The 23,435-nt window shown below is 42.6% G+C and overlaps 1 non-coding gene across 1 annotated transcript; it reads left to right on the top strand.

Annotated features, from left to right (window-relative positions):
- Positions 1 to 122: 122 nt before the first annotated feature.
- On the top strand, positions 123 to 226 carry LOC114697369. Its single transcript, XR_003735153.1, has one exon. It is a non-coding gene; the product is annotated as a U6 spliceosomal RNA (small nuclear RNA).
- The last annotated feature ends 23,209 nt before the right edge of the window (positions 227 to 23,435 follow it).

The following is a 23,435-nucleotide window of genomic DNA, read 5'->3' as shown; positions in this document are numbered from 1 at the left end:
TCAAGACAGGAAAACAGGACAGGTTGATACAAAGATGGAAGATGCTACTGTGGGCAGCAAAGCTGGACCCTGCTGGGACCTCCAGAGTCACACTGTCTCCGGGAAGACAGGGATAATGGAGTGTTTACGTCTTCTATTATATTCTCTACTCAGTTGTGATGACACAGACAAGATTAGCATCCTGAACAAGGATGACATGCAAATGTGTGAGGTGTTCCATATTTAGAAAAAGAGTAAGCCACGTTATGTTTGCATGTCATATGAAGGTTCTGGGCAGAATGCCAAAGGTTTCACAGGATCTGTACACCAGGCACCACTGCAGTGAGATGGGTCTGGTCCCCTAGAACCATCAAGGCACGATAACAGAGCAAGACTGCCACCATCCATCTCTTACACAAGCTTTCTGTCTCACCTGCATATTCCAAGTTCAATCTCTCTCCATACTTCATCTCACTAAACACTGTCCAAGGTGGTAGGATTCAGTTAACAGGTGTGCCACTCACAGGGTTTACTTTTTTTAAAAATTCTTTTTTTATGTTTTTTTTTAAATTTTTAATTTTTATTTTTTTAATTTTTTTAATGGCAGGGTTTACTTTTACACAAGCAGCAGTGATGTCCTTGATAAAGGACATTGCATGAGGCTGGGAAGCAGCTCGTGTGGGTAAAATGCTTGGTTTCACAGTTACGGGAAGCTGCATTCTGATCTGCAGAACCTGTGTAAAAGCTGGGTGCGGTGCCATCTGTAACCCCAACGTTGGTGGGGAGAAAGAGGACAGGAGGAGCCTGGGGCCTCGCTGACCAGATAATTTAGTCGCAACAGACAGCTACAGGAACAGTCAGAACCCCATCTCAAAAAATGACATGGAAAGTAATAAAGGAAGACATCTGCCGCTGACCTCTGACCCCCACAGGTGCATGCCTGGGTGAGCACAGCCACACCCACCACACACACACAAAAGAAAGACATTCTCTCTCAACTCCGACCAAGCTGGAGTTGGTTCTTCCAGTAGAACTAAGAATGGTGACTAGGTGACCTTCCCGACACTGGATAAGTGATGTCTTGTTTTATGATATCTGGCTTCTGTTATTACAAATAATTAATACCAGATAAAGTTGGGCTGTGATAAATGCTATGATAATCTATTTAGGGCAAAGTACTGAGTGCTGCAGGAAACATTTAAAATTGAATTTCTTTTTTCTACTAGGACTCTGAAACTTCAAAGGCAGCCTGATCACTGGACGTGGAAAGCAGTTTTCTTGGGACATGGCCAACAGGACCTTTCCTTTGTCAATTGTTTCTGAATTAATCTTACTAATAATCACCTCTGATGCCCTTGCACTGTGGCTCCCTGTCGCACAGATTGGATGGTTCTCTTGCCAGACTGTCCCAAGCGTGTTACAGGAGGTATGATGCAGCAAACAGAAACTGAAGCGGGGTGGTGGACTTCGTGGACAACGTTTATTTCCACCAGATTCTGACTGATTTCCCGAGAGCCCAGAGTTCCGGACAGCAACCAGAGCACAGCTTTACTAAATCTGTCAGCACAGAAATTTCGGGATTAAAATCCAGAGTCCAGAATTCTTCAGCAGATGGAGAAATGGAGTCGGTGGGAGAGTCTGACTTATGTTGAAGGCCCACTATGAATTAGAGGTAGGTTAAAGCAGGAAGAGCCCAGGTCATCCTTGACAGACTCCTGTTCTAAGAGAGGCACAGAGACCAGTTCTTTCTACTCCTGACTCCAAATCGCAGGTTTTTCTGATGAAATAAACTGAGAGGTAGAGTTTAAAGTGGTCTTCACACCAGGAAATGAAGATACAGGGCTTCGGGGAATAAGAAGGCTTGCCTGAAAGCGGCCCCCACATGCCAAGAAGTCTCTTCCTCTTTCTTGGTTCTTCCCTGAACTCCATAGTCGGTCAAATGTGTTTCTCCTCAGAGTCCTTTTAGTCCCTGCTTAATGAGACTGCTGGTTGCCAAGGGTGGGATTGACATTCAGTTATGCACAGCTTGTATTCATCTTCCTGAGAAAGGACATGGCACAAGAAAGGGTTGCCCAGGGCAACCGTGGTGGCGTTCCTGAGAGAGCGGCGGCATTCCCAGCAGTGAGAGGAAACACCAAGTCCTCACCAGCGGATGGAGGAGGGTGGTGATGGCAGGGACAGGACTCCTAGAGGAATTACAACACTCCTACTCTGCCAGACCTCAGGTTCTTTTCAATTAGACCCGATTGTTTTGTAAGCACCCTGGGTGCTGGTTTGCAGGATATACCTGAGCCAAATTCAGGCTGGAGGGAAATTTGTGGGGAGGAAAATTCGCTCAGTCGCCAATGAGTTAGAACAGCCCGATTCCCTTCATGGATCAAACACTTCACTGCCCGCTTTAGACACCCAAACCGATTCCTCATTGAAGTTCATTGCTAAGAAATGCCGCTCTTTGACTTGCCTGTAAGTAAGGCACCAAACAACGCCCTTAAAGGTTCAGCATCCAGTGACTTGGAATAGAACTTGCCGAGCGAGCGTGTGGCCGGGCCAGGACAGAGGAGCTGGCAAGCTGCTGGACTCGGTCCTCACGCCTCTGACCAGAAGTAAAGAAAATGGGCACTCTTCACTTTGTGTATTGCTTGGGGAGACAGCGGGCAAAAGGAGCTGTGTTGTTTTGTGTTGTTGGCACGTTGGGTGGCTCCAGCTAAGTTCCAGCCATGCTCTCCTCTCACTTCAATGCTCCAACGCTGTCCTAACACGACATTTCCTCACAGGGGGAAAAAAAAAAGGCTTTGTAGCCATGCATATGACAGGATAGGAATAGCTTGTTTGGAGTGGGTTTCATTTTTAATGAAGCTGGATCATCCTCAAATTCAAACTTTAAACACAGAGAACACCCCCCCCATTAGAAAGGAAACATCATGTTTTTGTTGAGGTGTAATTGACATTAAAATAAACTGTACATTCTTAAAGGGTGCAATTTAATGTGCATTGACATATGTGTTCACCACTTGATTGCGGTGAAATCATCACCACATAATGAAAATATTCATCACTTTCTCCCCCTGATTTCCCTCTTGCTCCTTTGCAGTCAACCCTGTCTGCTTTTCCTGACCCAGCCTATGCACCCCTAGCATATCCAGGCAGCAGGTAACTTTGTTTTTTTACTCTTTACTCTTTTGGGGGGGGAGGCACCACCCAGCTCCCAAATAAATCATATACAGAGACTTATTCTTGATTATAAATGCCCGGCCATAGCTTGCCTTGTTTCTTGCCAGCTTTTCTTAACTTTAAATTTTCCATCTACCTTTTGCCTGTGGGCTTTTTCTTTTCCTTACTTCTGTGTATCTTACTTTCACTCTTACTTCATGGCTGGCTGGGTAGCTGAGTGGCTGGCCCCTGGTGTCCTCTCTCTCTTTTTTTTTTTCTTTCCTCCTACTCCCAGATTTCTCCTTCTATTTATTCTTGCTGCCTGCCAGCTCCAGCTATCTCTCTCCTGCCTCACTGTTGGCCGTTCAGTTCTTTATTAGACCATCATTAGGTGTTTTAGACAGGCACAGTAACACAGCTTCACAGAGTTAAACAAATGGAACATAATCAAAAGTAACACATCTTAAAATAACATTCTCCAACAGGTAACAGTTTCCCTTCATGTTAGTTTCCATTTTCTAGCAGTTTATATAAATAAAATCTTACAGTGCACTCTTTCTTTGGTCTGGCTCCTTCTGGTGAGCTTTATTAGCTTGTTGCTAATAAACTAATTGTTCAAAGAATTGGCCCACTTAAGTTGCTGAAATCATTGCTATACAGTTGTACATAACCCATCCTTATTATTGTTTTACTATCTGTAGATTGAAAGATACAAATGTCTTACATTCCTAATATTAGTGATCTTTCTGTTGCCACCATTATTTCCCCCAGTTTTTCTGGCTAGAGGGCCATCAGTCCTACTGATTTTTTTCAAGCCCAAAGCTCTTGTTCTCACAGATTTGTCTCTTTTGTTTTCCCATTAGTTGACCTTTGTTCTGATATGTTTTATTTCTTTTGCTTTGCTTTACTTCCTTGGTTTAATTTTTTCCCTCCAGTTTCTTTTCTTTTCTTTCTTTTTTTGTTTTGTTTTTCTTTTCGTTCTTTCTTTCTTTTTTCTTTTTTTTTTTTCAAGACAGGGTTTCTCTGTGTAAGATCTCTGGCTGTCCCGGAACTTGCTCTGTAGACCAGGCTGGTCTCAAACTCTCAGAGATCCACCTGACTCTGCCTCCTGAGTGCTGGGATTAAAGAAGCCCTGAGTCACCGCTGCCTGGCTCCCTCCAGTTTCTTAAGACAGAGGCTGAAGTCATTGACTTCAAGACTTTCGACTTTTTCATTTTCTTTTTCTTTCTTTCTTTCTTTTTTTTTTTTGGTTTCTCTGTTTAGCTTTATTCCTGTCCTGGAACTCGCTTTGGAGACCAGGCTGGTCTCGAACTCACAGAGATCCACCTGCCTCTGCCTCCCGAGTGCTGGGATTAAAGGCGTGCACCACCACTGCCCGGCTAACTTTTTCTTTTTTAAAGATTTTTTTAAACTTTTTTTATTAAGAATTTTTTTATTCATTTTACATACTAATCACAGATTCCCCCCTCTTCCCTCCTCCCACCCCTCCAGGGGGGTGGGTTGGCGGGGGAAGACTTTCCGCTTTCTAACCGAAGTAGTTACTGATGTGTGTCAGGGGAAAAATGACTCCTTTCCTGTCTGCTTCCTTACCTCTGTGACCCTAAAGCTGTGGGCATTTGTCTCCATCAGTGAGTACTAAACTAATGCCAAGTCAGCATAAGCTGGATGTGCTCTGAACCAATCCAGTTTGGAGCCTTTCTCCTAGAGCTAGTGACAGATCCCTTCAGCTGGGGGCTCAGTCCCAGGACTGCCTCGGTTTCAGATGCCAGTTTCAAGCCTGAGTGTCTCACCTACCAGCTACAAATTAGGGTCCTCTAACCCCATTCTTCAATTAGATGAACTTGTCTGAGTGGGTCACAGAACTCAAGGAAATACATTGGCTAGTTTATTATAGAGTATTATGAAGGATAAAGAGGAAGAGATGCATAGAATGAAATATGGGAGAAGAGAGCAGGACGGGGGAGCAGCCATGCTCTCTGGACACACCCTACCCAACAGGGACCTCTCCATCTCCTACCACCCAGAGCTCTCGGCACCTTTTGAGTTTCCCGTGGAGTCTCAACATGAAGACTTCATTGTGTATGTGATGCTCATGGAGTGCATAGGGAAGCACACAAAAGCCTATCTGTTTCTTGGCCTCTGTGCAGCTTTGCAGCATCCAGGACATAGGTAACAGCCCTGTGGACTTAGGGAGTCTTAAGACTTTCTCAGAAGTCTTTTTCTCAGACAAAGGTGGATTAGAGATTTTTTTTAAGTTACTTTGTGTTCATTTTATTTTTATTTTATTTTAAAATTTAGTTTTTGTGATCTTACATGTTTTTGTGTTTTGCCTACATGTATTTCTGTGTACCACTTGCATGCCTGGTGCCTGCAGAGGCCAGAAAATGTCACTGGATTCCCTGAAACTGTTGTTACCGATGGCTGTGGGCTGCCATGCGGGGTGCTGGGCACAGAATTTAGGTTCTTTAGAAAAGTAGCCAGTACTTTTAACCACTGAGCACTCTCTCCATCCCCACAGAGATTTTCTTTGTGGCTAGCTCCAATACAGAAAGGGGTGTGTGTGTGTGTGTGTGTGTGTGTGTGTGTGTGTGTGTGTGTGTGTTGGTATTAGAGTTTTTAAGACTTGCCTTAGAGAAGTGAAATTTAGTTTCTCAGACCTGTCTTGAGGAGGGAGTTATGCACTAGGAGCCATAGACAAAACTCAAAATATGTATTTCTTGAAAGGTAGAAATTGAAATCTGAAAATGTAATTATTAATTATGAATTTAGAAAATTTCTTCTTGAAGTTCTGTTAGCTTGTTAAATGTATTTTTAAATTTTTCTTATTGGTTATTTACATTTCAAAATTGTCACATCCTCTTGAATAGCTGACCCCTATATTATTTGATGTCTCTTTCTTATCTGTGGTAATATTCTTTATTCTAAAACCTACCCATCTGATAATAAAGTACCACACCAGCTCTGTTCTGACGGTTAACTGGCTATATTTTCTCCTGTCTATAATATTTTCTTGTTGTTCTATAACAAATTATCACAAGCCTCCATCCTCACAGATTAGCTCTGGTATGCAAATTATGTTTTAAATGATATAATTTAATAGTTTAGAGTTTTGGAGTTCAGAAGTTCACAGTCATACTGGACTACATTAGTGCTAATTTCTTCTAGAAAGTTCTGGGAGAAGATGCATTTCCTTTTTTTTTTTTTTTTTTAAGCATCGAGAGGTCTTGACCCAGGGTCTCTTCTTCTTCCCTATGGCTGATATGGGAAGAATCAGAGCAGTGTCAACTTGATGTATGATGTTCACAAGCAGGAAGGTATTACATAAACATCAAGTGGTACTTCTCTATTCCATTTACAGAGGTGTCTGGGGAATATTTAGCCTGGAGACGTGAGTACTCAATAAAACAAGATAGTTAGAGTAACTATTTGGAGAACTTTGAGAGAAAAAGCGGAAGTGTATACTGGATGGCTAGCCAGATCTAAGTCTCCATCTCCATGTGGATGCTGCACACATGACCAAACATGACCCATGATGAATGGGCAAAGAGCGGTTGTAAAGGGCAGATGTATGTGCACATCACCAACAGCCATTCTGAGGCAGACAGGGAAGTCCAAGCACACAGATACAAAGGGCAGAATCCCACCACCTTAGGCATAGGGTTAAGGATGGGAGCTGGGGGTTGTATTGGATGTCTACTCATCCCTTGCTGTCTTTGACATCGTGTGGCTGTTCTCACAGCCCAGTGATTTCTGTCAGCAAATGAGAAGTGTGTGAAAGCAAGTTCTATCTTTCCAGCCAGCGCTTTCAGCTAGTGACCACTGAGAGGTGGTGAATGGATCCTTAGGTGATTTTGCCCCCTTGGGATTGATAACTGAGAGGCAGCTATTCCCTGGCTCCCTGGTTCCCAAGTGGGCTCAACTCTGATTATTCACAGCAAATTTGACTTGAGCGTACGTGGCTCATTCATTGCCTTCTCTTTTGCCTCCTCCCTGCTGTCTTCATTAGGGTTTCTATTGCTGTGAAGAGACACCGTGACCATGGCAACTTCTATAAAGAGGAGCGTTTAATCGGGGCTGGCTTACAGTTTCAGCGGTTTAGTACATTATCATCATGGAGAGAAGCATGGCAGCACATAGAAAGACCTGGTAGCTGAGAGTTCTACATCTGGAGCCACAGGCAGCAGGAAGAAAGACAGACACGGGCCTGGCTGGAGCTTCTGAAACCTCAAAGCCCACCCCCAGTGACACACTTCCTCCAACAAGGCCACACCTCCTAACAGTGCCCCTCCCTATGGACCTAAGGGGCCGTTTTCATTCAAACCACCACACCAGCTTTCTTCTACTGTAATTTTTCTTAGCATCATCTTGCCCTCTAAACTCCTCGAGTACTCGTATCGGTCCAAACTACACAGATACAGGAAAGAAGCTAGATATAGGATGAAAACAAATCACAATTGATGTACATGTCCCGTTAAAATAAGAACATCAAAAGGAAAGCTGCAAGTTCCTCCAGTGAAGCTGTAGGGCTGGACTGTAATGGGATTCCTGGCAAGGAGAATGTTTTCTAAGTGTCTCGAAGGACAGGACTATGAAACCATCAAAGGATTAAAATGCTCTGAAACTCATCATCAAAAGCTTGCTCGGGGGCAGAGAAACAGATGGATTGACAGCCCTCTTGGTTAGGCTCATCCTAGAGGCTCTGGTGGCTGCGGCCTTGTGTTTTATTTGCTGGGAATGCCTTTGGCCTTGCCAGTGAGTCTGGGGTTGCCATGGTTTTTATAAACAAACTGTGAGGTTCACTGTCCCTTGTGGGTGATAGTGCTAAGAGAGCTGCTTAAGGATGAAAGTGCTTTGGAGGAGGTGGATGCTCTTGCTGGGAAGCAGGGTTGACAATGACGTCTTGAACATCAAAGAGCACAGAGTACTGGGCCTGGCTAATTCACTAAGTGGGATCAGTCACCTGTATTAACACTCCTCCTTTATTCCTTTCCTCTTCCAGGACTTCTCTTCCCTGCAAATGTTTCCTCATTTCCCCCAGATTAGGAGAATGAAGTTCAAATCACATGAAGAAATTTCCCAGATGCCATAGGCAGTATGGACGGAGACATAACGTACTCATTGGAGTAGGTTAACCTCATCTGAAGGTTTAGCTCACCCAACAAAATCTGAGATGCAGTCCAGAAGTCTGCTGTTTTATTTCCCCTGAAAATGCTCATTCTATATAAAATGTCAACTTCCATGACAGACACAAAGGATGTGAAGATGATTAGCATGTAGCACAGTGGGTAAGTACGTCTCTCATACAAGCATGAGGATCTGATTTCAGATCCCAGCACCCATACAAAAGTCAGGTATGGCCAAGTGTACCTGTAATCCCTATATTGGGGAGGGGTAGAGATAAGAGGAGGATAAATAGGGGAGCCTTTGAGATGTCACACACAGCACTACATAATTCCAGGTTCAGAGTCGAGCAGAACCGTCCTTACTATTAAGCGGAATCAGCATAGTGTCAAAAGAGTAAATCCTTGAAGGAGGAGGACCATGACACAGTCTCATGAGCATTACTAATATAGATACTGCTAATAACTATAAAATATGTAATATTTATATATTCAATGTATGTTAATATACAACACAAGATATAATTGTAATTATTTAATATAATTAATAATATAATAAATACAAATACACCTGGATAAGAATAAGAAGAAATGGGTGAGAGAGAATGTGGGTGGTCAGGCATGTTACTTGGCAGGCTCTGACTTCAACAAGAGTCCTTGGCCAGCATGGAAAAAGGCCTCATCAAGGACCAACATGGAGCTACAGGGAGCACACATGGATGATAGCTGTGCTAGCTAGAGGGACAGTAGTCCTGAGAGCCAATACCTCCAGAAGGAGCCTGTGACCTGGCAGAGGAAAGGAAGACAGGGAATGCCTGGATGGGCTTTCTATGTGCCCTAACACTCCATTCTCCTCACCTCGGGATTTCCTCCTACAGAGGCAGCGTTTGTTTGTGATGTTGGGCCCCAGGTGGCCAGGTACATTTTTTTTTTTTAAATGTCTTTAGAAAAAGACACATTTTTAGGAAATGGAAACATTTCCTAAACATGCTCATTTGTTGCCGCAGGGTCTCTCTATGTTCCTGCCATGCTAACTGGCCTACGAGCATCCAGACAATTCTCCTGTCCCTGCCTCTCACCTCACTTTAGGAGCACTAGGCTTAGAGATGCACACCACTGCACTGCACTGCGCAAAGCTTTTCTCACATGGGTCCCAGGGATCAAACTCAGGGTGGAAGGATTGTGTGGGAAGTGTGTTTACCTGCTGAGCCATCTCCCTGACTCAGACTTCCTCTAATAACAACACATTCTCAAGAACTGAGGAGGAGGAGGGGGAAGAGGGAGTGGAGGAGGAAGAGGAGGAGGGGGAGGAGGAGAGAGAGGAGAGGGGGAGGGGGAAAAGAGGGAAAGGAGGAGGGAGAAGAGGAGGGGGAGCAGATGGAGGATAAGGAGGAGGAAGGGAAGGAGGGGAGGAGGAGAATGGGGAGGAGGAGGATGGGGAGGAGCAGCAGCAAACAACTAACTGAGGTCCCAGGAGAACTAGCTAAATTTTCTAGGGTGGGGTCCCCAGCAACCCAGTCTCTTCCCACCAGACTTTACAGTATAGGTTCTGTACTTGCCACACTGGAGGCCAAGCTTCCCAAATGTAAATCTTTGAGGAACACACTCAAACAATACCCAGAACCATAGCACACATATATTTACATGCTTTCTGCTTTCCAAAATTTTGCTTATAATGCCTCCTTTCATAGACAAACAGCTGTTTAGATTTGGGGATTAGAAAAGGATTCCTTTAGAGGTGCCTTAGTGTTGTTTTGGGAGGGAAATAAACCACATGTTTGTGTGTGTCCAATCTGCAAATCTTACATGAAGTCAAAATCCCCCATTTACTTCTTCATCATTACTCAGTGACCATGAAAACCAATTCTCAGATGGAAGGTAGGAAGTGGGTTTAATAGAAATTCTAATTATTCAGCCATCTGAGTAATCTGTCCATTGACATCTTAGGAAGGTCCAAGGTCCAGGTCCTCATGCTCAGGGACTCAGGGTCTATGCTGGTCACACTTTTCATCTGATCTTGGTTTCTGATGAGAGACTGGAGCTCACAAAGACTGAGAGGCCTGAGCAGGGTTATCCTTCCATCTTTGAAGGACAAATGATGACTTCACTGGTTCTCCTTACACTTCATAGAAGTTCTCCTGGATAGTGATCTATGCTTCATGTCCTCAAATTATCAAGCTTCAGGGTCATGGTGCTGCCTGGTCTTAAGTCAACTTGATACACAAGCTGGAATTATCTGTAAGGAGGGAGGCTTAACTGAGAAAATGCCCCACAAGATCCAGCTGTAGGGCATTTTCTTAATTAGTGATTGATGGAGAAGGGCCCAGCCCACTGTGGGTAGTTTCATCCCTGGGCTGGTGGTCCTGGGTTCTATAAGAAAGCAGACTGAGAAAGCCAGATTAAGGAGCACCCCTCCATGGCTTCTACATCAGATCCTGCCCTGCTTGAGTTCCTGTCCTGTCTTCCTTCAATAATGAACAGTAATATGGAAGTGTAAGCTGAATAACCCCCTTTTTCTCCAACTTGCTTTTTGTTCATGGTGTTTCTTCATAGTAATAGAAACTCTAAGACAGCCATCAAGAGGCAGGACAACAGGGAATCTGAGCTATCCATTTGTCAAATGTTTCTAGCTGAGGGCAAAGGTCCAATAAGAACTCCCTCCCTAGATTCATACATGAATCCTCTCATATCTTATAGGTAGAGCCAATGGGAGGTGACAGTTTCTTCTTCAGTACAGTAGGGAAAGAACATAACCTCATGTGCCAATAAGAATTTAGGGAAATAAAGGTAATTTCTCTGCTTTTTCACTCTGATTTGGATAATTGTTTTCCAAAGGCCAGTATGTAAATCCAGTTCCTATGGTAAGAGTGCTAGGAGGTGCTGTGGACTATTAGGAGGTGAGATTAGGTGGAGATTCTTAGGTCTTTTAGAGTATGCTCCCCAAAAGGACTGTTAACACCCCCCTCTTTCCTTCTCCCTCTCTTTCCTCCAACATACTCTCTCCCCTCTCCCCTTCCTCCTTCTTCCTTTATCCAGATGTATTTGCTATGACACATGTGTGGCACATGTGACCCTGATATACCTCCCTTGCAAGACATCCAAACAATTGGGCTGTCTCGCCTTGGAATTCAACCCCCAGAACCGTAAGCCAAAACAAGCAAGTAAGCCAACAAGCAAAACAAAACAACAAACAAACAAACAAACAAAACAAACTCTCTTTGCCTCACAAACAGACTGTGTCAGGCATTTCATTATAGTGATGCAAAGCTAAATAACATTCGTTTACATTTTCCATAATTGGTATTTCCTTGTTTGAAGATACAAATATATTCCAAGAGGACTATGTCACAACCTGAGAGGCCGCCATCTTTTGTGATGAGGCTGTTGCTCCTAGAGGGATGAAATTCAAGATGTCTATAGGAGGGAGGATCTGAGAGGATAGATGGCAGAAAAACAAACTGCCCTGCTTCCTTGACCAACAGGTAGGGACTCATGGTGCCAGGGCAGGAGAGGTTTCCTTTGGCAGAGGCACATACATATTGGCTAGTAGGTTAAATGGGGGAGGTGATATGGAAATGTAGGGTATAGATATGGTAGGATAAAAGGGTGGATTGTTGAACCTACTTTTAAAGAGCAACACACAGTCACAGCATGAAGTTTTTTTTTTCCTCCAATTTTAGGGCCCATTTTGGGCGCCATTTGTAGCTGAAGGTTTTTCTCCAGTCCTGCCCAGCCCCACAGACCCCACAGTCACTTATAAAATAATCACTCAGAAGCGTATATTAATTAAAACTGGCCATTAGCTCAGGTCTACCACTGACTAGCTTTTACATTTAAACTCAGCCCATTTCTGTTAATCTATATGTTCTGTGGCTTTACCTGTGTGCCATTACATGCTGCTCCCTGGATGGCAGACTGGCATCTCCTGACTCAGTCTTCCTCTTCCTGGAATTCTCCTCTCTGCTTATTCTGTCTATACTATACCTCCTGCCTGGCTACTGGCCAATCAGCATTTTATTTATCAACCAAATCAGAGCAACACACACTCACAGCATACAAAATGACATTCCCATCAGGGAGAAGTCCAGGGAATACAGTCTCTCTAGGCTCTAGCTTCCTGGGTCTTGTCTCGTGACTTGGAACATTTTAGGGTTGACCGGTCTCAGAATCAGCCCACCTTCCTCATCAGCCACCATAACGTTCAAGGGAGAGTGCCAGGCTTAGGAATGGGAGGGAGGGGCTGGTAAACCCTAGGATTTGTGTTTCACTCTCTGTAGTCCTTCCAGAGGTTTCAACAACAGTTATTATTTTGCTTTTTTTTTTTTTTTTTTTTTTGAGACAGGGTTTTGCGATTCAGTCCTAGTTTGCTTGGTACTTGCTGTGTAGCCTAGGGTGACATCAAACTTGTGGCGATCCTCATGTTTCATGTCTGGGAGAATGTTCTCTATCTCTGACCCCAATAACGCAAATGTGTACAAGAGAATTAATAAAGGAACCTTTGATTAAGACATTTGGGAACATGGATGTGGATTTCATGTGAGTGAAAAGCTAGTTAGGGCTTGGGGAGAGAGGAGAGGAGTACACTGTGATGATAATGTCCTTTTCCTTCCCCCATTCCTCCTCCAACCCTTCATGCTACTACTATGTACATGTAGTGGTAGAATGTTTTCTCTGGAGTCTTCTACGTCCTGCTTCCTGGAATGAACATGACCTACACCAGTCTATACTCTGCCAAGCAGAGCAAGTCCAAACTCCACAGTCCCTGATTAAGGCTGGAAATGAGTCAGGGCCACATCGTATATCTTCTGTACAAAACCCACTGTTTTTTTTGTTTTTTTGAACATTAGCAACAGCAAATGTAGCCAAGTGGACCTATACACCCAGACCATAGCCACAGCAACATAATAACAAGTGACATTTTGCAACTTGTCAGATGATCCAGGGAGTTAAAGCTTTATGGTTCTTTGTTGTTTGTTTTTTCAAGACAGGGTTTCTCTGGGCAGTTTCAGTCTTTCCTGGATCTCACTCCATAGACCAGGCTGGCCTTGAACTCACAGGGATCTGCCTAGCTCTGCCTCCCAAGTGCTGGGATTAAAGGTGTGCACCACGGCCGCCTGGCTTTCTCCAATGGTTTCATTTCAGCCTGCATCAAACAATTGATAAAGAAGAATTTATTGAACAGGGTCTAAGTGAGACCTAGTACTACACCCAAACATATACTCACTAAGTGGATCTTTTAATCCTAATTAAGACTAGGTCGCAGTGGGCCTTGCCTTGTACTCTTTATATGAGAACAGCTCACTGTTGTGGCAGCCAAGAGGGTTCAGGGAGAAGCCGCGGGCCTGGGGAAGAAGAGGAGAGGGATTAGTGCTTGGGGTCTGCGTGTTTGCTGCTGCCATGAGGAGAAAAGAGGAGCCTGGGAACAACACAGAGGGCTCCAATGGTGGCCTGCTCCCTAGACGCTTTGATTACATTGGCCTGCGTTTCTTTGGCTGCCAATTTTTTTGGATCCAGAGAAGGCATGGAGCTGCTGGCACCGGAATTTTCTTTACTGAAACTGAGGCAGAATTCTAAACCCTGACCACAAGATGTATGCTTGAGGTTTGGCAAGGTAAGGGGGATGGAGAGAAAAGAGGGAAGAGGGGCAATGAAAAAATTCAGTTTGGGAGGAGGATTCACTTTCCCATATCTTTCATCAGGACCTGAGTGAACAGGAAAGGGAAAAGAGGAAGTAAATTAATTGTATGGAAACATACCAGAGGTTGAAAGAGGGAGAAAGAGGTGGGGACACACACACACACACACACACACACACACACACACATACACACACACACACATACACACACACATACACACATACACACACATACACAACACACATACACACACACAAAACACACAACAATACACACACACATACACAACAATAACACACACAAAAACACACAAACACACACAATACACACACAAAAACAAAACAAAAAAAAAACAAAACAACACAAAAAAAAAACACAAAAACACAAAAAAACAAAAACAAAAAAAAAAAAAAAAAACACAAAATACACACACACAACAACAACACACACATATAACACACACATATACACACAACATAACAACACACATACACAACACAAACACACATACAACAAAAAAAAAAAACAAACAACAAAAACACAAAACACACACAAAACACACAAAAAAAAAAAACAAACAACACAATACACACACAACATACAACACAAAACACACACACATACACACATACACACACACATACACACACACATACACACACATACATACATACACACACACACACACATACACACACATGCACACACATACACACACACACATACACACACACACACACATACACACACACACATACACACACATACACACACACATACACACACACATACACACACACACATACACACACACATACACACACACATACACACATCACACACACACACACACACACACACACACACACACACACACATCTTTTGACTACCTCTCAAGTTAGCCAGGAACTAATTTTTAGATTTTCCTCTTAGCTATTGCATTTTCAAATACAGTTACCATTACATTTTAAAATTTTTTTTCTTTAAACATCTTTTTCCTTCGGCTTCAACCTCCTTAATGTGTTTATATCATATGAATAAATAATTTCACACTTTCTTATTATTTTCCTCACAGCCACCTTTTGGACCTCTAATTGGACACAAATTTCTTTATTGTGGAGATACCATTATTTTATTGAATTCCAACTCCCCATCTGGAATGATCACACACATTCCTCTGGGAAAATTTGGTGCTTCATAAATGCCTAATGGGCTTTGTTCTCGTAGGAAAGTGGGGCTCTGTGATTTTCCTGGGGACTGTCAGAGTGGCTGGACTTGACCATGGGGAGACCTTCTCTTGTTCTGGACTTCTCTAGTCTATAGCTTGGATCCTGTAACATGTCTGCCCTTGATATTTCCTTTCTAGGCCTGTATTATAAGTGGCATTATAGTCTTATGAAGAACTAGGACATTTTACTGCGCTTACTGGGCGGGACCCAGTGAGAGATCTGTAACTCTTTACCTTGTGCCAAGAAAAGTCATGTTCCAGCAACGATCCCGTGAGGCGAAAATATCCAACTGCATGCTTTGAAGATGAATTTGGAGACTTCTGCGGGTCTTCCAAACTTGCCATCTGCTGAAATTTTTTTTTTACTTGTCCCAACCCTCTTGATGAATGGATTCAGATATTTCAAAATCACATTCCACACTCCTCCCGAGTTCCTAAGGGAGAAACAATACACACCTGGCTGCTCTCGCACCTACTTGTAGCTACACCCTAGAAAATCCCCGAGGAAAACCAACAAAAAGTAAGGAAGAAGATTCTTAGAGATTTATTGCTAGAACCTTTTAAGTTCTCAGCCAAGGCTATTGAACATTAGCCCAGATCAAGAGTGAGGCCCAATTTGTTTTTTGTTTGTTTGTTTTTGTTTTTGTTTTGAGACAGGGTTTCTCGGTGTAGCTTTGCGCCTCTCCTGGAACTCACTCTGTAGCCCAGGCTGGCCTCGAACTCACAGAGATCCGCCTGGCTCTGCCTCCCGAGTGCTGGGATTAAAGGTGTGTACCACCACTGCCTGGTGTGAGGCCCAGTTTGGTACCTCTGTAGAGCACATAGGAAAACTTGAAGGCTTTAAGTCTTAGAAAACATAAATGCCAGCGCTGAAAGGAGAAAGCCAGTCCTGTCCATCCAAGATGGGGCTCTGTACTAAGCTTGGCATGAATTAGTACAACCACAGGGATGTGATCCATGTCTCTTGTAAGTCCGTAAGTTCCCAGTGCACCTCTCTGAGGGAACATGCCATATACCATTTCTTAGAAATCCTGCTGCAGAATGTTTGGAGGTCTTTCCAACTGTGGGTTATGATCCCTGGTGCCAAACTCCCAAGGACTGGAACATAGTGTGGAGGACTGTGATGGGGATGTAGAGGATGTTCTGGGTTAAGGGACCTTCTAGAGAATCAGAGGATATTGCTGTTGCATGAATATTTGATATGTTGGCACACCTTTAATTCATCACAGTTCTTGTGGACTTTGGAGGTGCTTAAGTATTTCTCAGGGACTTTAACAGGAAGGTAGCATCCCTGGCACTTATGATAAGAGGTCCTTACTTAGAGAGGCTTAGGCACACCTAGGAATCCTATGCCCAGGCTGTTCTGTGTTGTGAGAACCTAGCTATTACCAATTTCAAGGGCAGAAGCTGGTCTTCAGTGCTTTTACTACTAAAAGTGGTATCACTACTACCACTGCTGCCGCCTCTAGAACCACTAAAAGATTAACGACTGTCCGGGACATGCTCATCAGTGCCAGGTTCATCCCACTGCAACGTCAGTACATTCTTTACCAGAGCACCTAGGTTTCCAAAGGCCCCACCACTTGAGGAAAATGTGAAGGATGCTTGATCCTCGGGAATCTAAACTGTGACATTAATACTAGGGAACTGGAAATTTCATTTGGTCTTCACTAATTTGATAATGGTGATACAAGAACAGCGAACAGTGTGTTGGACAAGGCAGCTCTTATCACCTGCTGGTAGACCATGACACTTTCTGTCAACTCTATTGAAAAGTCCAAGTCTAAGAGTTGGGGAAACGTTTGGCCAACAGATAGGCGTTCACTGTTGCTCCTGTCTTTTCTCCTAGTCATCATGGTAGTGATCTCAATAATTACCAACTTTCTACTCCCTGAAGCCCTTTGTGGGAAAGGCTATTCTGTCCTTTCTACTAATGAGCAAGAAAATGATCTTGTAGTACCACGAGTGTGAAAAATAAGAGTGATAACAATGCTAATCCTTGGGGTAGTTGTTCTTAGACTATTGAACTGGCTGTGTGATGCCATACTGTATCTATGTGATACGGTGTAGCTCTGGTAAGAACCTAGAACCGGGGTAGGAGCCCTAGATCCTGCCTCTGCTGCTTGCATTTTCTGCATCATCCTGGGAGAAATACTCAGCATCTCTAAACTTCAGTTTCTTCATCTGTCTGAGGCTGACAAGTGCTCTGGCCTCATTTGGGTGTATAAGCTCAGCAATTCTGAAAGTCCTTGGTCATCTGACCCTTTTACACTCTTGAAAACTTGTGACGTGTCCCCCCACCCCAACCCCCGCCCCCTGGTCAGGAAATAATTTTTGATTTTGTTGATTGAATCTTTCAATGTCCATCTTTTGAGAAATTAAAAGTAAGCACACAAAAAGTTGTGTATTTAAATGTAACAATAAACTAATTATACGTTAATACAAAGAACATATTTTTTTATGAGAGTTACCATAGTTTTCCAAACAAATACTCATCAGCAGAAGGTGTGACATCGTCTTACATTTTTGCAGATCTTTTCACGGTCTGTCTCAGTAGAAGACAGCTAGCCTCACCTCTGCTGCGTGCATTCCATCTGCTGCAATATGTTGTTTTGGTTGAAGCCCATGCTGAGAATCTGGCACCATGAAGGTGTGTGCTTGGAAGAGAGGAATATTTTTTATAACTGTTTTAGAATTCTCCTTTGATGCTATCTGGAATTTGAAAAGAATATTTATTAGTTTAAGTTTAATTAAAATGCCAAATCTGAAACCATCTCCAGACACTTTTCATACTCTGTTACATTGAAATCACTTGGCCTTCTGTGCTCTTTGAGTGTTGTTTATCCATGAATAACTTTGTGACAGCATGCCTTAGTCATCTGGGAGATACTGGTTCATTGAGTTATGCTTGGTCTTCTAAATTCTATCACATTTTATTGTGAATATCAAAGCTCTAACTTTGTTTCTATCACTGATATCATCAGATTACATTTTTAATTAGAGGAAGTCTCCTGGGACAATAGTGTTCTCAAGTTTTTCATGGGACACAGGATTTCAGGTTTACTCAAAGGATAAATAAGATGGAAGAAAGCAAGTAACAGGTCTTCCTCTGATTTGTGTCTTTCCTATAGTTGCAATATGTATATATGTTTACATTTTGAAAAATACATGGAAGGACATATAGTCTTCATTCAGTAACTCAGGACACCAAATTATCCTCTGTCATTTCTACAAAGCCCATACATGAAAGTGTCATGAAGAATAATCAAATTCTCAATGGACGACATATAGTTAGAATGACTTTACTTCCATATACAAAAGGCAATAATACAGTTTCTTTGGCAGCCAGTTGGGTGTCCATGCACCAAAACTTCATGATGAGCTCAGGATTATTTTACTTAAGCAGCACTGCATAAAAAAAAAATCACTTCAAAGCCAGGTTGTTTTTTTAAAAAAAGCAGTCCTTTTTCATGTTGGGTAAATTGTCTAGGTCAGACATTTGTGTTGTTCAGTTGGGCAAGTCTGATTAAGAGATGGCATGAGATTGCAGTCAGAGGCTGGCTGTTGGACCAAGTTCTCAGTTTCTCATTATGTGGGCACAATCATGTTCCTTGAGTATCTTACTTAACACACAGTGGCTGGCTTCCTTGAGAGATCCAAGTCGAAGCCATAGCGTGGTAATTTCAGAAGTCACACAGCATTGTGTGCACAGTCCTGTTGGTTGTCATGTCAGATCTGTTTTCATGAAGACATTCAATAAGCATTCAGTTCAAGGAGTAGAGAATCTCTCAGAGCCATGTTGGAAATTACAACTGACTTCTCTTTTGGGCATAGATTTATCTTTGTTACCTGCAGGTTACTTAGCCTTCATTATTTAAAAGATCATAGAGTACCCGACCCACAGGTAAGCCAGACAATTTAAGCTTTGTGTGGAATTTAATACAACTTAGAATTTGGCCAGGGGATGTAATCCATACAGGAGAAAGTATTAGGGTGGGACATTGATAATGACACCTAGTTTTTGCGCACATACTTTGCCATCCAGAGGCTGGAACCTCAAAAAGGCAAACAGCATTCTAAAACTGCAGCTGATGCTCTATGAAGATGGGTTACTTTTCGGCATATAATGTTTATTTTAACTGAAAGACCTCTGTGTGACTACACATCTCCTGTAGGAAGAAAAAAAGTGAATTGGAAGCCTAATTAGGAATGGCCTCATTGGTGCATTTTGTACTTCATGTATCTCTAAGTTATCTCTGCATGGCTGGTGGTCCTGCTCTCCAAAGGGAACTACTTTTGCCTGGAGACACAGCCAGCCCAGTCTTCACTCACCGATTAAGCTGCAGCTGTCCAGGTTTCTATAGGCAAGAATAAAGTCTCTGTACTAACAGGGATACTGGACCAATCATCTGGGTCTTCTAAGAGACAACCACCAAGATGAGATTAGATGTCACTGAGTTTTATTGGAGCAGAAGTCCATGCAATACAGTTTGTGGTAAATGTAGGATGCTGTGAGTGGGGGTCACAAAGATGCAAGTCTGGCCTTGAGTGAATGAAGAGGGAAGAAAGGTTAGTGGAAGGCTTCCATGTTATCACAGTGTCCAAGGAAGCCTGAAGTCTTGTTTTGAATTTTATTGACATATTATATATCAAAAATATTTCTTTCATTATACCTTTATTTTAAAAAATAGATTTAATTCACCTTTCAGGGAAAAACTTTAGATTTTGTTGACTTTCTAGTTTTTTATTTCTTTTAATTTTTACTTTATAATATAAATATATCATTTTCTTCTTTCCTTTCCTCCTCCCAAACTCTTCCATATACCGTTTTTTGCACTTTTTCAAATTCATTGCTTCTTTTTCATTAATTGTTCCCACATACATAAATTTTACACACATACACACACACACACACACACACACACACACACACACACACATACCTAGATAAAGAAATTTTACATAAATACAACCTGATCACTTCATACGATGTTAATCATGTGCATGTTTTCAGGGCTGACCATTGGTTTTGGATACCCAATTGGTCTGCTCTTCCCTGGAGGAGACTATCTCATCAGCTTCCAGTGTTTCTTAGTTGCTTGTAGTTCTCTGTGTAGACTTTGTGGACTTCCCACACTAACATGCCTGTTGTCTCCATCCTTGTTCAGCTCATGTTTAGGTAGTCATGTTGGTGAGATTTTGTGTGTGTAGCTTCTGACATTCCTAGGGGACAGAATCTCACAGCAACCCCCTGATTATCCGGCTCTTACAATCTTTCCACCCCCTCCTCCACGATGATTCCTAAGCCTTAAGTGTGGGAGTTGTATTGAAGATGTATCCGTTGGAACTGAGCTCCAAAGCTCTGCATTTTGATAGGTTGTCGTTTTCTGTAATGGTCTCTGTCTGTTGTAAAGAGAAGTTTCCTCGATGAGGCATGAGGACTTCGCTTATCTGTGGGTATAAGGACGAATATTTAAATGTAGTTAGGGGTTATGCTGATCTAGTAAAGTGGTCGTTATAGGTTCTTGAAGATCCTGACTTCACTAGCCTTGGGTAGCTGGTTAGGTTTCCAGTACCAAGCATAATTTCCTCCATGCTGAATGGGTCTTAAGTCCAATTAGAAAGCTATTAGCCACTGCCAAGGTATGCATACCACTACGGCTTCTTTATGGTTATTGTGCCATGCTGGTCATTGCTCTGGCTCACAGGCATCGTATCTGGGTAGGGCTGTTGTTTGCTTCCCTGTTTTGGAAGCTTACATAGTGCCTTTCGGGACCATGAAAGTCAGTTCCAGCTCAAGAGTTTCTGGGCCCTGTGTCTGAAGTGCATGGTGTCTTCACCAATGGGGACTTAACCTTCTGCTGCTAGGGGCCAACCAAGGGGTTCAGGCTACTAATACAATCGGTTAGTTAATAGTAAAACTCTTTGTTACCTTTTCAGACATCCTCACTGCTGTTTTACTATCCTCTTTCCTTCTTCTGTATTTATCCCCTCCCATCCCTAACCAGAGCCCCCATTTCCATCCATTCACCTGATCAAATCACTTGTACTCTGCCATTTCCTTCTCCATTGCTCCCCATCTCTCACCGCCTACCCTGGCAATGGTCCCATTGAACGTTCCCGGTTTCTGCCATGACTCCAGGACCGTGCTTTAGCACGTACCCAAAGGACCTGTCATCCTACTCCACACGTGCTTACTCAGCCATGTCCATCACTTCTCTATTTACAATATCTAAGAATTGGAAACGACTTCAATGTCCTTCAACTGAAAATGGGTAATGGAAATGTGGTGCATGTACACTATGGAATACTATTCAGCTGTAAAGAAAAACGAAATCATGAACTTTGCACATATATGGACAGACTAGAAAAGATCATGTTGAGTGAAGCGAAGAAAGACAAACATGGCGGATTCTGTTTCATCTGAGGCTCCTAGCTTCTGATCTTTAGATGAGAGTGTATATCCTCTTTTTTTTTCAATACCTTAAGTTGTCAGTTACCTTTGTTATTTCATTTATTACACTTTACGTGGGCTAGTCTTTTAATTGTTTACTTTTGAATTGAATGTCATTTATTTATTATATTTCAGCATTCATTCTTTTTTAATGTAATAAATCCTGGACAAAAAAAATGAATGCTATTTTTACGCAGTTGATGATGGTCTCCTGAAGTCTGACCATTACTGCTTTCAATGAGGAGGTGAGTTAACGTGCCAATCCTCCATGTAGAGGAGAACTGAAAGGCAACTGAGGCACACAGAAGATGCACACCAGTTGCCAGACTCAGAAACCTAGTCAACAGTCAAGCCATAGAAAATAGGCCATCACCACCAGGTGGCGCCCAGTCTCAGCAGGGACTAGGAGAATTCAGTTTATATATATATATATATATATATATATATATATATATATATATATATATATGTCTATTTTATTTTATTTTACAATACTATTCAGTTCTACATAACAGCCACAGATTCCCTTGTTCTCTCCCTTCCTGCCTTCCTCTCCTTCCCCCCAGCCCACCCCCCATTCCCATCTCCTCAAGATCAAGGTCTCCCCCGAGGACTGGGATCGACCTGGTAGACTCAGTCCAGGCAGGTCCAGTGCCCTCCTCCCAGATTGAGCCAAGCTTCCCTGCATAAGTCCCAGGTTTCAAACAGCTAACTCATGCAACGAGCCCAGGACCTGGTACCACTGCCTAGATGCCTCCCAAACAGATCAAGCCAATCAACTGTCTCACCTATTCAGAGGCCTGATCCAGTTGGGGGCCCCTCAGCCTTTGGTTCATAGTTCATGTGTTTCCATTCATTTGGCTATTTGTCCCTGTGCTTTATCCAACCTTGGTTTCAACAATTCTCGCTCATATAAACCCTCCTCTTTCTCACTAATTAGACTCCCAGCGCTCCACTCGGGGCCGAGCCATGGATGTCTGCATCCAGATTCCTCAGTCCTTGGATGGGGTTTCTGGCACAACTATTAGGGTGTTTGGCCATCCCATCACCAGAGTTCTGTCTGGACAAAAGCTCCCATCCTGCCCCAGACTTCCAGTCCAGATAAGAGCTTCCATCGTGGCCCAGAGTTCCCATTTGGACAAGAGAGCTCCCATCTGGACAATCGAGAGAGACTTCCTGAATCTGTCAGCTCTGTCTGAACCAAGTGCACTGATAAGACCAAGAACGAACCACAAGGAGATGGGCAGACGTCAAGGCAGAAGTACATACAACAACATGAAGAGCAATACAGCATCACCAGAACCTAGCCTGCCTCCAAATCTAGACCTGAACATCAAAAATTGGAAGAAGCAGAAGAAAACAGCCTTATGAATAACATCATGAAGAAGGTAGAGGCTTGTGTAGAGGAAAAGACAAAAAAAGTGGGAAGAACGCTGTAATCAGTTTTTTTTTAACGGTTGATACATAATAATTTGTACCATTTCACATTTTAAACACCCATATATGTTGTTAAACATCAAATATAGGTTATCATCTTAAAACTTTTTACTTATTTGTTATAAGATTATTTTAAAAACACACTCTTCTATCTATTTAAAATAGTGAAGTACGTTATTGTTAATTCTGTCTTACTATGCAAAAGAGCATTGAAGTTATCACTCTCACTTGACTGTTATCTTGCACCTGTTTACCAGTGTCTCTCCGTCTCCTTTCTCCATCCCTTTCTGGTCTGACAGGTGACAGTTTTTCCTATTTTTATGAAAACAATTTATTTTTATGAAAACAATTCTACTTGTTCCAGGTCAAGCTTTATCTCTCTTTCTGTACTTACTTTGTTTAAGATAATGTCTGCTGCAATAAACAAC

This window comes from Peromyscus leucopus, chromosome 11 (assembly GCF_004664715.2).
Source record: "Peromyscus leucopus breed LL Stock chromosome 11, UCI_PerLeu_2.1, whole genome shotgun sequence".
Lineage (NCBI taxonomy): Eukaryota > Metazoa > Chordata > Mammalia > Rodentia > Cricetidae > Peromyscus > Peromyscus leucopus.
The sequence above is the reverse complement of the archived record's forward strand: the minus strand, read 5'-3'. Positions and strand labels throughout refer to the sequence as shown.